The 16,939-nt window shown below is 49.5% G+C and overlaps 1 pseudogene; it reads left to right on the top strand.

The window, feature by feature from the left end:
- Positions 1-1,833: 1,833 nt before the first annotated feature.
- Positions 1,834-16,939, top strand: part of LOC134022767 (vinculin-like) — a 22,452-nt pseudogene continuing 7,346 nt past the window's right edge.

Genomic DNA, 16,939 nt, shown 5'->3' with positions numbered 1-16,939 from the left:
AGACGAACGGGGAGTAAGAGAGGAGAGACAGTTGAGAGTGCTCCCCCCCCCCACCCCCCCCCGAGTTCAACTTACAGTAAAGTACAGGACAGCAGAAGACGAGTGAAGAAAGGGACTTCAAATATGACGACATAATTGACATATGTACCAGTCCCAGGGACTTTGTTTTAGAGGCGCCTGTTAATGTGTGTTTTTCTGTGTGAATGCATGTGTAGGATGTGGTGTAAATATCAATACCACGACAGATATGCTTTTGTTGTCACTATCTGGACAGGAGAGTCCAACCTCTCTGCTTTGAGTGCATCTTTCCTTAGACCCAACACCAAGACCAAACACTTTGTCTCTCTCTCTCTGACACTCAATCACTCACTCACTCCCTTTCTTTCTCTCTCTCTCTTCTTCACACACACACACACACACACACACACACGCACGCACGCACACATACACTCACTCACTCGCTCACACTATAAGATCCTCCAGCCTCAGAGCTGGGTAGACGCTGGGGCTCTTGGGGGTATATAAATACCCCTCCTCTGCTGCAGAGGGGCTCCGGTTTCTAGCCCCTGGATTCAGACAAGCTCCCCCGTGAGCCTGGAGCCCACAGGAAGACCTCACCCACCCCAGAGCCACACAGAGAGACCATGAGGAGATACACACTGCAGAGACGCCCTGACAGTGCATGCACACACTGTGGACAAACTCATCCTGATGACCAATGCAGGAAAAGATACCCACACAATCTGTTTCCGAAACCGCACGTGGCTAAAATGCTGCCGTTGTTTTAGGCCAGTGATTAGCGTTGGGCTCGTGTTTTTTTAATACCCTCTTCTCCCTTTACCACCTTTGTCACCCAAGCAGCTTCCATGGAGGATAAGGTAGGACCTGAAGAGGCTCTGAGGTGGGTTCCTCTCTATCTCTCTCTTCTCCCCCTCTCTCTCTCTTCTCCCCCTCTCTCTCTCTTCTCCCCCCCGCTCTCTCTCTCTCTCTCTCTCTTCTCCCTCTCTCTTCTCTCTCTCTCTCCCTCCCTCTCCCTCTCTCTCTGTCTCTCTGTCTCTCTCCCACTCCCTTTCCTCCTTCTCCCAATCTACGGGCGAGATTACACTTCCTGCCTTCTCCCCAGTCCTCTGTGCAGCAAACTGAATTCTCAGTCTTAATTTAGAGCTGGGCGTCGAGGCCTGGAGACATGAACTCCTGACCCACCTTTTAATGAAGACAGATCAGGTGACAGAGGGAGGGTCATCAGCATTATTATATACACATCGCCATGGGTGCGTCCGTGTGGTGGCTACATGTGTACAGGATGTCGCCTTGTGGAGGCGACATCCAGATGAATCATGAAAAAGTGTATCATGAATTCTGACAGGATTCGATCCTGTGTGGATCTCCAATGCCGTCAGGGGCCCCAGCGATCAGAAGATGATAACTGTAGGTCCACTATAAGGTTTGTTACTAGCCATGCTATCAATATGAAGTGTAGTAATAACTCATATCCCCCGCTTTCCTCTCTCTCTCTCTCTCTCTCTCTCTCTCTCTCTCTCTCTCTCTCTCTCTCTCTCTCTCTCTCTCTCTCTCTCTCTCTCTCTCTCTCTCTCTCTCTGCTTCTTTACGTTCTCTTCGTCTTGGAATCTCCTGACAGTAAGATACCCCCACACCAACACTTTCCTTTTCGGGCTACCGGGAATGCATGACGTAATTTGGGAGCAGCTCTTGCTTGTGCTAGCAGTAGGGTAGTGTGGAGAGTAGAGTATGCTGTGTGTGTGTTTATGTGTATGTGTGCGTGCGTGTGTGTTATAAAGGAGTCAGAACGAACCAATACGCAGCTGCTGATTGGCTGGAGGGCGGTGATTCCTCCTGTCACGATTTTGGTCGCTCGCAGGCTAGTGCACACCGTTCAGCGGTAGAGTCGTGCAGTACACCGTCCCCCAGGGTGACGCATGAAGGGCTCTACCAGTGGTGGGACCGAGGATCTGGATAGCCGCTTTCGTTGGTGAGAGAGTGGGTAGAGCAGAACAGCGCAGTGTGCTGGAGCGACCAGCCGCCTTTCATCTGTAGGGCTGCGGTAGAACTCGTTCATCATGCCGGTGTTTCACACCAAGACGATCGAGAGTATTCTCGAGCCGGTGGCGCAGCAGATCTCCCACCTGGTCATCATGCACGAAGAGGGAGAGGTGGACGGTAAAGCCATCCCGGATTTAACGACCCCGGTGGCGGTGGTGCAGGCGGCAGTTAGCAACCTTGTGCGGGTGAGTCCCGTGTTTGCCATCTCCTTCACCATTTGGAACATGGAACTCTCTCTCTCTCTCTCTCTCTCTCTCTCTCTCTCTCTCTCTCTCTCTCTCTCTCTCTCTCTCTCTCTCTCTCTCTCTCTCTCTCTCTCTCTCTCTCTCTCTCTTACACACACACACACACACACACACACACACTTTCCCCCGTTCTAAACAATGACAACAATGTATCAAACTTCGCCCTGGCTATCGAATGGGCGCTGAACCGAAAAAAGTTTGTGGGGCGGAATAAACGAATCCTGGTAAAATAAACAGAGCGAGCCTATGTCACGCAAGAACCTCTGTCCTTGAACCGAGAGGCAAAGAGAGCTGTCATCTGTCAATGAGGAGGAGAAGGTGCTTGTGCAATGCCCTGTAATGTGCCCCCAACTGCTCAGAAAATTAAGGTGTGAATTTGTTATTGGCTTGTTGTTATAGTTCAAAGTCCTTCTCAAATCCTTATGGAGACTTTAGGCTTCCAAGTCTGCATGATATATTTCCACCTTATTGCTTAATACCTGCTGTAACCTGCGGTCTGGATAAAAGACAGAGGAAGTGGCATCGGCAGGGCAGACCAGGGGGAGACAGATGGGACTCAATGGGTTCTAACTGTGGGCAGATCGATGCAGGACAGACCATTATCACTGCTCCGGGGTCATTATTATTGACACACAGGCAAACTGGGTCTCACACTTCGTCGAACATCAGGACTGAGCTTGCATCAGCTAGTGGTGGTGGAGTAGCAGGAGAGAAGGACAGGGGGAAGGATGGAGGAAAACAATTTAGGGGTAGAAAGGAGAAGAGAACCGGAAAAAAGCATAGATTGAACATGAGACGAGGGGACAGAGAAAGGATGGAATGGAGAATGGGTGATTTAAGGGCAGAAAAAGGATGGAAATGAGAACAGGAGGGAGGAAGGAACAGAGGGATCGACAGCCTTGGTCCAAGTACAGCAAAATAAAACATGTCTCCCAATGAATGAACTCAAATTGAAAGGCTTCTTAGTCCTGAACTAGAATTACTGGTGCTTCTGGGAAACTGGCCACTCGTGTTCAATAAGACTGGGTCAGAATTTGGCCAAGGGCTGTTTGGCCCTAGACTAACTACGGAGAGTCCTTCCAGTGGGGTCCCTCCCTAAGTCTAGTTTCTCTGATGTTCGGTTGCCACTGGATACTTCGACATTCCCCTATGAAGCATACCTTTAATCTCCTCTCTCCCCCCCCCCCCACCCCCCATCTCCCTCTTTTTTTCTCTCTCTCTCTCTCTCTCTCTCTCTCTTTTATCTTTCCTTTTTTCTATCTGTCTATCTCTGTGTCTCTCTGATTTGTCATTGTACTTTTGTATGTGTGTTTTGGAGCGGGAGGATGGTGGTTCCATGCCGTGAGAGACACTCATCCGAGGGGGTTAATGCTGGCCCTCGGGCAGGCAAGTGGACAGACAGGCAGACAGACCTGCAGGGAGACAGACAGGGAGACAGGGAGGCAGGGAGAGGAACAGGCATCTGTGGAAGAGAGATAGAGGACTAGGGGACACGGGAGTTAGACGTAGACATTTCATGTGGGGCACGGAGAGAAGTGCGAGAAGCTGGAGATGAGAGAGGGATGAGAAAGGGATGAAGGAAAGAGAGAGGTGGTCCTTAGGAGAGGGAGGAGGAGTGGAGGATGACGGGAGAAGACGTATACAAGAAGGCGTCAAAATCCAAGCAGTGTGACCAGACTGGGAGGCGGTTCTCAGTACTGTGCTTCCAGACAGCAGCAGCAGCCAGGGTCCCAGAGAGAGAGAGAGAGAGAGAGAGAGAGAGAGAGAGAGAGAGAGAGAGAGAGAGAGAGAGAGAGAGAGAGAGAGAGAGAGAGAGAGAGAGAGAGAGAGAGAGAGAGAGAGAGAGAGAGAGAGAGAGAGAGTCAGAAACAGACTCACTCATGGATGGTGTGACAGCATTACAGCACACAGATACTGTTACACTGTTAACCCCAACCAGGGAGGACTGAACATTAAGACCCTCTAAAAGAACCACGTCATTGAGCCACCAACGCACACGCCATATTTTGAAACTGACCCACACATACTCGACATTTGTCTCCTAAACTGTCCCAACCTGTCTGTTTAGGCAGTAAATAGAGAGTACATTTATCCAGGTAATGTGCTACTTTAGCTGCAGTTCAAAAACAGCGGGGAAGTCCTTCCCTGGCACCTGTCCTGTCCCTTCTGTAACCACACATCTGCTGCTGCAGGTGGGAGTCTGCATGGACGTCTGAAGTCAACATGGACCCCAACTATGTGGGGGAGGGGAGGAAGGAGAGAGGGAAAGGGAGGAATAAATAGATTTACTGGTTGGGGAAGTAACACACTCGCAGAGGGCAAGCAGAGAAAGTGGGAGAAGAGAACGAGGTTGAAGAAAAGCATGAAGGAGAGAGGGTGAGAGGCTCCCTCTCCAAGTGGAGAGGGAGAGATACTTGGGCGAGGAAAAAGAGAGAGAGATGAAGAGAAAGAGAGAGAGAGAAAAAATAGAGAGAGAGATCTGAGTAGTATGCTCTGCAACTGGGGCTCCCTGCTGAGTTGGGAAAGTCTGGCGTCAGTGTCTTCGAGTGAGACTATCCTCAGATCACATAAACCACAAACACACACACACACACACACAGCTATCTTGGGTCTTTAGGACTATTTACAGGGTGTTCAGACAACTCTCACTTGCCCCACCCAGTCTGTCTGTTTGCTGTCTGTCTGTCTGTCTGTCTGACTGTTTGTCAGTACGTCTGTCATCTGGTAATCTAACCCTGTACTTGACCCTTAAGTAGCCCTGACATCACCAGACACTTTTATTTCCTGTAAGAGTAAAAGGGAGAGTGACACATGGACAGAAAGATAGACAGTGAAATAGAAAGACCTGTTCGTTTGGTTGTCATGGCGTCATGTGATCCAGAGAAGACCTGGTCAGATGGGTGAACTCCTCGGATATGATCATGTAGCCTGAATATCTTTCCTATCACACACACTCTGCTTGGCTTTCCCTTCCTCTTTACTTTGCTCAATGCCTCTGATCTGGTATGTAATAGCTGGCTTGCTGTAAACCTCTTAAATCTCCATTAATTAAGTATTGAACATTAGTTGTGAGCACTGACTGCCATTGCGAAAGTCCTGAGGCCTGGTACAGTTACTCTTAAATAAATATCCTTATTTCTCCCTTGATCACTGATCTTGCATGACTTCATCATTGGCAAACTCACAGACACACACAAACACCCACCCACTCATTTTTCAATTGGCTAGTATTTAGAAATCCCAGATAGGTATGAAAATTATCAGTCATCTTTACAGATGGTTTGTAGAGTGCCCTAAACTCACAATTCGTTCAGTCATTCATTCTCCCATTTACGCATTCATTCATTCATGCAATGATTCAGTCTCTGAATTGTTTTACTAAGACTGTTCTCTGGACTCTTGTGGCCCAGTTTGATTTGAGCGTGGAAGGATGTTGTACAGGAGCATAATGATGTTCCTTATCTGAGGCCGAGATAGCATGACGTTCAGCATGCTTCCTCTCAGGCTCTCTGGAGCGGAAAACCTATTAACTGACTTTCACAGACACTGGAAACAGAGACTGATGCTCTAGCCTCTGTAATTGCATTTGGTATGTGTGTGTGTGATGTGTGTGTGTTTGTATGTATCTGTGTGTGTGTGTGTGTGTGTGTGTGCTTGATGTGTGGGCCATGTGTTTTTAAGAGATAACCAGCTCCATCACTATGGTGATATGAACAGTCTCCGCTGAAGGACAGAGCAAGGTCACCCGAAGTGTGTGTGTGTGTGTTTAAACGCTGAAGCGTTGTGGTGTTGTTCTTCTGTATGATGCAAGGGCATTGCCTCACTCGTTCCTCCTGAACACAGGCTAATCGAATCTCATAAAACAATGGCTGCTATTGATGTTTCAATTGAGATCATTGAGACTCTAAATGAGCTCATATTAACCGGTTATATGCAGTACTTCAAATCAAAAACATGGTCAGCACACACATTTACCACAGTTTATTTCTAGTTTGGGTGTGAGACTGTTCATAACATATGTTGTGTGTGTTTGTGTCTGTTCAGGAGCTTGTGTGTATGTGGGTTGGTGTCTCACTGTGGATTTGTGATGAACAGAAGTGTTTATCAGACCTTCAGTGAGAGTACCCCCTTGTGTTTGGCTGTAGCCCAGGACCAGGCCAGGCTGCTGGGCAGACAAGACTAGAGCAGCCCCTTGGACAGAGAAAAATGGGCTCTTTGTCTTGGGTCTTCAGGCTCGCCACACAACCATACTGAGATCAGTCTGTCTCTCCTTTCCCTGGCTTCTGAGATTGGACCTAAAGGGCTTTTTGACCTACACCACTATAACCATGATGGCCTGAGTCCACAGCCAATCAGCACCCAGAACTCCGTTCCTAACTGTGACACTTCAAGTTTCCTTTAGCTGATCACTTCCATTCTAGGTTGAACAGAGGGAAGTGATTTAGAAAAGCATTGCAACCATTTTCAAACACTTTGTTTGAAAAGGTTTTTGGCTATGTGGATTTGTGACTGGCCCTGGTTTTTAGATGAGACTGAGGACAGTGTTCCCAGATGGGCGATCTCCAAACAGACACACACATATATACACACATATTGATTCAATATATTTACTTTCCCCTTCTCTTATACTTATGTGTATGTGTGTCTTATAGGTGGGGAAGGAGACTGTTCAGACCACAGAGGACCAGGTGATGAAGAGGGACATGCCTTCTGCGTTCATCAAGTAAGTCCCACTATGAGAAAGGTTGACTGTTGGGCTGTGTCTGAATCTTCTGAAACGGCATCCTTCCTTCTTCGTCTTCCTTGAGGAAGCCTCCGACCTAACATGGTTATGTGAGTGGAAGCACATGCCTCCATACAGATGTGTCTTGATCAGATTCAAAGAATGGACCAAGGAAGGAGGGAATCAAGGAAGGAAGGAAGGAAGGAAGGAAGGAAGGAAGGAAGGAAGGAAGGAAGGAAGGAAGGAAAGAAAGAAGCAAGGAAGGAAAGAAAGAAAGAAAGAAGGAAGGACTGTGGGCAGGGCCCTGCTGGCTCTTCAGCATCCTGAGAGATGAACTACTTTGTTGTTGACTGCGTGGGTCCAAACAGCTGACTCTGGATCTGCCAGTGAGCTGTTACTCAGCAGTCCTGGGTCTCAGCCCTAACGCTGTGTGTGTGTGTGTGTTGTCAGGAGGTCAAGGAAGGCCATTTGTTATCACTGTTGCAACCACTTTTTCACTTCCTCTTTTTTTCAATCCCGTTTTTCCTCTCTGCACACTTTCTCCTTCTCCCCCTCGCCCTCCCTCATTCCTGGTGACTGTGGCAGAAGGGGTTGTCTCTCTAAGAGATACACACTTCCATGCTAAAGCACACACACGCACGCACGCACGCACACATCACGTACACACACGCATCATAAATCTCACACACGGGGCTTAGGAAGGGGGCATGTGGGAATGTGAACCCTGCTAAATATAGATCCCTCCGCGGCCATCGATACCCTGACCAATGGGGGTCACGGAGGGGAGGGGCTATTTCTCCCCAGACAGGCCTTTATAACACCACTCTTAATATGCATCACCCCCCCCCCTCCCCCTGGGGGGGCCATCACTAATTTGAAAATCATCTGCTATTAGACACAAAGTGTCACCTGCTACACAGAAATATTAATCTAACCAGCGGTGCCCCCGCACCCCCAACCTCAGGTCAGTCGAAGAGGGATGCTCTAATGATAAACCCGGAAGAGTGTCATCTAAACAGGGCCAGTAGACAGCGTGTGCCCTGTTCCTTGGATGGGAAAGTGGTGTTCTGAGGGTTGCTACTGTATAAGTGGGGTAGACAAGAGATCCTACGCTGGTGTTCTGTCTTCGGGTTTGACCATTCCTGCTCTGAGACGGTTCTGTGTTCTAAGGGTGGAGAACGCGTGTTCGAAGCTGGTCCAGGCAGCCCAGATGTTGAAGGCAGACCCGTACTCCGTCCCGGCGCGGGATTACCTCATTGATGGGTCCAGAGGAATCCTGTCTGGGACCTCGGATCTTCTGCTCACCTTCGACGAAGCAGAGGTGTGAGTCTGTGTGTGTGTGTGTGTGTGCGTGCGTGTGTGTGTTTAAATCTGGTTGTGTTTGCATGCATTCCCACACAGAAGGCACACACAAGCATTCAGCAGCATTCAGGACGCCAGCTTTCAGGCTAACTCACTAACTGACTTACGAGGCTGTTAGTGACCTTCCCCTGATAAACACAGGCAGTGTAAGTAGAATCACATTGAGCTGCTAAATACTGTCTGATCACCACACTGGCCCCCATTCCGATAGAGTGGCTTCCCTCAGTCACAAGACCTACATCACAAGACATGTACACACAAAAAAACACATAGACAGACACAGACATATATGTATACACACAACCGTTTGGGTTATGGTTGTAAACGGAAGGGGGGAAACCAAAAGAATGCACTAATGCACGAGAAAGACTTAAATGCTGTGAGACTTTGTTATCTACAGCGTCATTGCGGAGTGTGGTGTTAGTGTAGTTGCCTATAATCGTGTGTGTGTGTTGTGTGTTGTGTTCCAGGTCCGAAAGATCATCCGAGTGTGTAAGGGCATCTTGGAGTATCTGACAGTAGCGGAGGTGGTGGAAACCATGGAGGATTTGATCACCTACACCAAGAACCTGGGACCAGGTAACCTATCCTAGCCTTCATCACTCAGCCCAGACCCCTGACTCAGAGAACGAGCCAGGTAACTTCTCTTAGCCTTCACCCCTGACCCCTGAACCCTTATTAAAAAAAAAACTTTGGGACTGACCCCTGACCCTTTCACAGTAACCAAACCACCAGCCTTTAACTTCCAGCCCCTGCTTCATCCAAGCAGTCAGTTCTGTTGTAGTGGTCTGGAGAAAGAATCATCAGAGACAGACTGTAGATAGCGTGTGTGTCTGGATCTAGGAGCCTCACCTCGACAGAACTGTCACCATTGAAGATCCCAGTGCAGTAGCTGCTTCTGGCATGTAGGGTGATGATGACATCCCAAAGGATTAATGCTTTAAATGTTCTGGGATAAACCATCCTACAATTGCTTTACCTTTTACAGATAACATGGGTTACAAAATGTATATTTTATTATGTATATGATTCTGAGGGAAGCTGTCTATTTGGCCCAGAGTAAAGAGCTGGAGACAACAGATATTCATTAGGATTGGTTGGTCCCCGACCTCTGATTATTGGTGGGCAAAGTCTCTTCCAGCATTTTGATAGGTTGCTGTCCTTTTCAGGGATGACAAAGATGTCAAAGATGATTGAGGAGAGGCAGCAGGAACTGACCCACCAGGAACACAGAATGATGCTGGTGTCATCCATGAACACCATCAAAGAGCTACTACCCGTCCTTATATCAGGTGTGTGTCTGTCTTTGTGTGTGTGTGTGTGTGCATGTGTGTGCGCCTGTATGTGTGTGTGCATGTGTGTGCCTGTGTGTGTGTGCCTGTGTGTCTGTGCATGTGTGTGTGTGTGATAGAAGCTGCAGCAGCAGGAGGTAGTACAGCCAACGGGCCTTCAATGGTTGTTATAGCAACCCTGATAATTACAGCCATTAGTTCCTGGGCCTGTTAGACTCACACACACACGCACACACACACACACACACACACACACACACACACACACACACACACACACGCAGACCGCCCACCAGCTGCTGCTGTCTACTGTGGTGTACTGTTAGTACTGTACATGAAGTGCAGTGAACCACACACTATAACCCCCCCCCCCTCTCTCTCTCTCTCTCTCTCTCTCTCTCTCTCTCTCTCTCTCTCTCTGTCTCTCTCTCTCTGTCTCTCTCTCTCTCTCTCTCTTTCCGCTCTCTCTCTCTTTCTCTCTCTCTTCTCTCTCTCTCTCTCTCTCTCTCTCTCTCCTCTCTCTCTCTCTCTCTCTCTTTCTCTCTCTCTCTCTGTCTCTCTCTCTTTCCGCTCTCTCTCTCTTTCTCTCTCTCTTCTCTCTCTCTCTCCTCTCTCTCTCTCTCTCTCTCTCTCTCTCTCTCTCTCTCTCTCTCTCTCTCTCTCTCTCTCTCTCTCTCTCTCTCTCTCTCTCTCTCTCTCTCTCTCTCTCTCTCTCCATCGGTGCAACACAAAGTGTGCTTTGATGGTCAGATGTGTTCTTGAATCTAATGGTGTCAAGTGACATGATGGCATTAAAAGTCAAACATGAAAAGACATGGTCATGCATGCAACCACATACTGTAAGATGGTATACGGGAACTCCGAAAGCCGTCTGTCTTTGATTGTGTGTGTGCGTGTTCAAGCTCAGTGTAAGTACGTTACTGGTTGTACCAAAGAGGTTCTATGGAAATTACCCAATGCCACTGACACTTCATTTGACTTTAACCAGTGGACCAGTCCTATACGTTTTAGAAAAGAAGCTAAACAAATGCATCTTTTACAATTATTTAAAAAATACTTTAGTTGAAATGATATTTGAACGTGATCGTGCCCAATAGTAACCCTCCTCTCCCTGCAGCCATAAAGATCTTTGTAGCGACCAAGAGTGGAGGCAATGCAGGCGTAGAAGAGGCTGAGAGGAACAGGAGGTTCACGTTTGAGAAGATGAGCTCTGAGATCAACGAGATCATCCGCGTTCTGCAGCTCACCACCTGGGATGAAGACGCCTGGGCCAACAAGGTGCGACACGCGCACACGCACACTCTCTCGCCTGCTCAAATACCTCTGCCACCTCAATCATCTCCCCAGTCCTGGGTCTAGTACCCCCTCACACCCTCACACCTGTCATCAACACCTTAACCTAACTTCCTCACTCCCCCATTCCCCTCCTCCTCCTCTTCACCCCTCCCTCCTGTCTTCTCCTTCCATCCCTTCTGCCACTGCTCCTGCTTCTCTCCTACTTCCCCTCCTCCTCCCTCGTCTCCTCCCCTCCTGCTTCTCTCCTACTTCCCCTCCTCCTCCCTCCCCTCCTCCTCCCCTCCTGCTTCTCTCCTACTTCCCCTCCTCCTCCCTCATCTCCTCCCCTCCTGCTTCTCTCCTACTTCCCCTTCTCCTCCCTCGTCTCCTCCCCTCCTGCTTCTCTCCTACTTCCCGTCCTCCTTCCTCATCTCCTCCCCTCCTGCTTCTCTCCTACTTCCCCTCCTCCTCCCTCATCTCCTCCCCTCCTGCTTCTCTCCTACTTCCCCTCCTCCTCCCTCGTCTCCTCCCCTCCTGCTTCTCTCCTACTTCCCGTCCTCCTCCCTCGTCTCCTCCCCTCCTGCTTCTCTCCTACTTCCCGTCCTCCTCCCTCATCTCCTCCCCTCCTGCTTCTCTCCTACTTCCCCTCCTCCTCCCTCCCTCATCTCCTCCCCCTCCTCCTGCTTCCCTCATCTCCTCCCCCTGCTCCCACTCCCTCTCCTCCCCCATCACCTCCCCCTCTCCTCTCCTCCCCCCCCCCCACCATCAATATGTAGTACAGTGCATCTGGTTGGCACCACAGTCCTGCTGACATGGAGGCTGTGTGTGCATCCACTCTTCTGACAGCAGCCTTCAGTCTCTTTGATTCGCACTCCTCTTTCAAACCTGGTATTATAACTCTTGATTTCTCTTTTTCTGTTCTTTCTTTCTTTTTTTTTTGGCCCTTCTCCATTATTTTCCTCCTTGTAGAAGGTAAGCCTCCTCCTGCCCCCCCTCTGTGCAACTCTGCGGCATGCCTGTGTGTCCTTTTATAGAGGCTGTTTTGCTTTGTGTCTGGTTTGGGTTAGCTACTGTGTCTGTAACCCATAAGATGCTGCGAGTGAGTGCGTTCACCTCACCTCAATCATTGTTGTTTGTTAGTGAACTTGGCCAGTCTCTGTGCAGGATGCTGACGGATATCTGTCCATAACTGTTTTCAATGTAGTGATACATGCAGTATATATAACAGATATATTGGCTTTACTATTTCTACGTACAAATTATAACTTTCATTTCATGTTTTTACTTATCTGCCTGATTACGTAATGGCTGTTTAACTTTTATAGCCTCTGTTTCTCAAACTAATGTACTAAAGGCTCCCGTTCATGTATATGTGAGATGTTCCACATTGTTACTGAACATCTCCAATGTGCCACTGATGAGGCAGAATGCACTCTATGTGAAAGTCCAGTCACATTCCACCCACCACTCACCACTCGCATTTTGATGAGGTCATTCCAGGCTGAGGTAGAATCTGTCTTACAAGTATAACCTGTAACTTGGAACCCTACATGTACTGTAACCTGTAACCCCACTTCACAACTAGACCAGCCAGGGCAGACAGAGACACACAGAGTGTGTGTGTGTGTGTGTTGACTGAGGTGTTTTGATTGCCCAGTGTGGGTCCGCTCTCTCTCTCACATCCTGCATAATGGATGAGAGTTGGTGAGACTTGCAGACATCCATTATACATGTCCATTATCGAACAGGTGCCTCTGAGAAGTCCATTACTCAATAAGGAAGAAGAGCTTTTCTCTCAGACCCCAAGTAGTGAGATTGATTCTCTGTGATGTCGTTATGTTCTCCCTGTTTCTTTACCCTCTCCCACTCTGTCCCTTTACACCACAGTCCTGAGCGAATCCTTAGCGATGCCCTCACAACCTTCAACATTACATGACATTGAGGAACAGTACATGGAGGGGAATCGGTATCGATAGTCAAACGATCCATAACTGAGCAGAACTTTGTGTGGGTGTTTCTGTGCGGACTGGATGTTCATCTGTTAGTGGTAATGCTCTGCTGTCTGCCTGTCAGGATATGGAGGCCATGAAGAGATCTCTGGCTCTGATCGAGTCTAAGATGGCGCTGGCTAAAGGCTGGCTGAAAGACCCCCCATGGACAGCCAGGTATACAGCCAATACACACACACACACACACAGGTACACAGTTTAGTACACACACACACACACACACACACACAGGGACACAGTCTAGCGCACACTCACTACCAGAAACAATATAACTACTACAATGATCTCGTCATGTACCTTTGCGTTTGTGTGTAGGAGATGCCGGGGAGGGTGCAGTGCATGTGATCCTGGACGAGGCAGGGAAGGTGGGCGAGTTGTGTGCCGGGAGAGAGCGGAGAGACGTCCTGGGAACCACCAAGAACCCTGGACAGATGACGCGATCAGGTGTCCGAGCTGCGAGCCAGGTAGAGAGGGGCGTTTGCGGTCAAGGCGTGCGCATGTGTGTCAGGGGTGGCAACGTGAATCTTGTGTGCTCTGTTGAAAGAAGTGACCAGAAGGATAGAGCGTGGAAAGTGTGTGTGTGCGTTCTAATGTGTGTGTGTGTGTGTGTGGTGAAGGGGGCAGGGGTCCCTCTCCCCCGTGTGTCCAGCGAGCTGCTCAGTGTTCCCAGGGTCTGGACCTGCTGTTCGGGAAGGTGGACAGCGCCGCTCGCAGACTGGAGGCCTTGATCAACGCCAAGTCGGCCATTGCCCGGAGGCTTGATGCTGCACAGGTCACACAAAAACACACACACATACTGAAACACACACACGTTACCGTTATTTTGACTGCAATCATATACACATCTGACCGTGGGTGCTTCTGTGTGTGTGCGTGTCCTGCAGGCGTGGCTGGCGGACCCTAACGGGGGTCCTGAGGGGGGAGGAGAACATCAGGGGCGGTTGCTTGGCGGAGGCCAAGCGCATCGCTGACCTGTGGAGGACCCCCGCGAGAGAGATGACATCCTGCGCTCCATCAGCGAGATCGCTGGACTCACCTCCAGACTAGTGGAGCTACGCAAGCAGTATGACACGCACGTCGCGCACACACACACAGAACACACACCCTGGCTAACCACCAGAGTTCTGTGAAGGGCCTGCTGTCTAGGGACAGATGGTTTGATGCAGGCCTCTTAGATGGGGGACCTATTAGGGTACATTGGCTGAATAACACGATCAAATCCTCAGCACTGTTATCAAAAATGTATTCATGCAGCTAAAGTCTAACCTTGAGTGTTTTGGAACACTGTGGGATAAAAGGTTTTAGATGTATCCTTTTGTCATCCTCTGACTTTCTATCTCTCCATTTTTTCTCCTTCCATCTATATTTACCCTCCCCTCCCTCCCCCTCCTTCCCTCCTTCCCTCCCTCAGGGTAAGGGTGACAGTCCGGAGGCCCGTGCGTTGGCTAAGCAGATCGGTGCAGCGTATGCTGACCCCCTGCAGTCTAAGACCAACGGGCCGTGGCCAACATGAGGCCTGCCAAGCCTGCCATTACCCTGGAGGGAAAGATGGAGCAGGCCCTGCGCTGGGTCAACAACCCTGGAGTGGACGACGAGGAGTGGTGAGTTGAACGGGGAGGAAGGGGGGGGGGCGGGGGGGGGGGGGGGGGGGGAGAAGAGAGGAGAGCAGAGGAGGGAGAGGGGAGGGGGTAAGACTGGGGATGGGAGAGGGAGAGGGAAGGGAGAATGAAGGGTGATGGAGAGGAGGGGAGGGGAGGGGAGAAGGGATTGGAGAAGGAAGAGTAGACAAGGTCAGGTTGTATTTTGTGCATGCGGATTGAGATGGCCGTAGCTGCCTGGAGAAGGCTCTGTCATCTGATGGTTTTACACCAAAATAAACCCAGTGACCATCGGGTCCTGTTATGCCAGCTTTTGTGAATGTTGGATGGCGTGTCAGCTTGTGGATAACATGTGTGTATGTGCTTGTGTGCGTGTGTTTGTGTGGTGTCTGTTGGCTTGGCAGTTGTACCATATTGAAAGATGTGAGTGGTGCGAGGCTATTTGTGGGTCCAGGGGAGATGGAGGGTATCTCTTGTGCCAGCCATGCCCTCCCTCTGAAACCACCACACACTTAGACTCTGACCCGCGCATACTCTTAGAGATGATGATGACAGATAGACATTACTGCAGCCACGTTCAGTGACTTATGTCACATACACACAGATACACCCCCCCCCCCCCCCCCCCCACACACACACACGTACACACACATGTCCATTAACCGATGTGGGCATTCTGTGTCTATCTGCACCCTGCTGAGAGTGTTTTGCTTCTCTCCAATGCTGTCTGATTGGAGCTGTGTGTGGAGCGGCCCCAGAGCCACACAGGTAACGTCTTCTGATGTCTCCACTCCTGACCATTCAACACCTCTCCCTCCCTCCCTCCCTCCCTCCCTCCCTCCCTCCTCTACGTCTCTCCCTCTCTTTCTGTCTGAATCGACGTCTTTTCTTTCTCTCTCTTTCCCTACCAATCGAGTCTAGTTTTCTCTCTCTCTCTCTCTCTCTCTCTCTCTCTCTCTCTCTCTCTCTCTCTCTCTCTCTCTCTCTCTCTCTCTCTCTCTCTCTCTCTCTCTCTCTCTTCCTTTTTCTCTCTTCTCTCTCACTTCTTCTGGCCCCCCGCCGCCCCCCTCCACTGACTTTCTGCCTGTCAGTTCTAGTGAGTAATGTGCTGGTCTTAGCCAGCAGTTGAGGTAAAGTAGCTTGACCCCTGACTCCTGACCCTGACCCCTGACCTCTGTCCCCTGTCCCCAGGTCAGGCAGCAATCAGGGGCATGGTCTCAGAGGGGCGGAGGCTAGCAGGTGGGCTTGGAGGGCCGTACCGCCAGGACCTGATTGGTCGCTGTGACCGCAATGAGGCATTGATGACGTCGCTGGCTGACATGGCGGGAAGGGGCGAGGCGGAAGCACCTCACGCTCGAGCCACAGCTGCTCAGCTGCAGGACAGTCTGAAGTTGGAGCCCAACACACTACCACACACACACTACTACACACACACACTACTACTACACACACCCACTCTACTACTACACACACACACACACACACTCTACTACACGCTCACACTCTACTACACACACTACCTACATACACACAATCTCTACTACACCACACACACACACACACTCTACTACACGCTCACACTCTACTACACACACTACTACATACACACACTCTCTACTACACACACACACACACACACACACACTCTACCACACACACATTACCTACACACAATCTACTACTATAGGCTTGACTACACACACACACTCTACTTCATACTTTACACACTCTACTACTGCACACGTACACAGTAATAAAGACATACAGGCTAGTACATAGGTACACACTACTACTCACATGCAGTAATAGACACACACACTACTACCGCTGCTATACACAGTCCCTCCCACTGTCTCACTCAATCAGCATCAAATGTGTGTTGTGATTTCAAGGCCATGATCTTCCTCTAGTGGTCAAACATGGTATTGCTTTTTGATCTGGATATTCATGCTTCACGGCATTACTGGAATGGGCTACTATGGACCCCTGTGTGCTTAACCTTGTGTTATCTTTGGGTCATTCTGACCCATCAGTCATTGTGACCCACCGTCGTATTGCGACAAATTTAAACGCATAGAAAAACAAAGTGAAGCATTTTCTTTTAACCGTTGGGCTGTCTCAGACCCCCCACATTGCAAAGGTTAAAATAAAATTATTTTTATTTGTTTTTGTATTGGGAAAATTGGGTAAACACAATGATGGTTCGTTATGAACCTTTGGGTCATGTGACCCGAAGGCAACACAAGGCTTAAGTGTGATGCAGTATGGACTCTAACCATCTTCTGTGTGTATCTGCAGGATTTAAAGGGGCGCATGCAGGAAGTGATGACACAGGAAGTGTCGGATGTGTTCAGTGACACCACCACCCCCGATC

The sequence above is a fragment of the Osmerus eperlanus genome, chromosome 6, assembly GCF_963692335.1.
Source record: "Osmerus eperlanus chromosome 6, fOsmEpe2.1, whole genome shotgun sequence".
Lineage (NCBI taxonomy): Eukaryota > Metazoa > Chordata > Actinopteri > Osmeriformes > Osmeridae > Osmerus > Osmerus eperlanus.
Note: the sequence above shows the minus strand (reverse complement) of the source record. Positions and strands in the feature narration are given on the sequence as shown.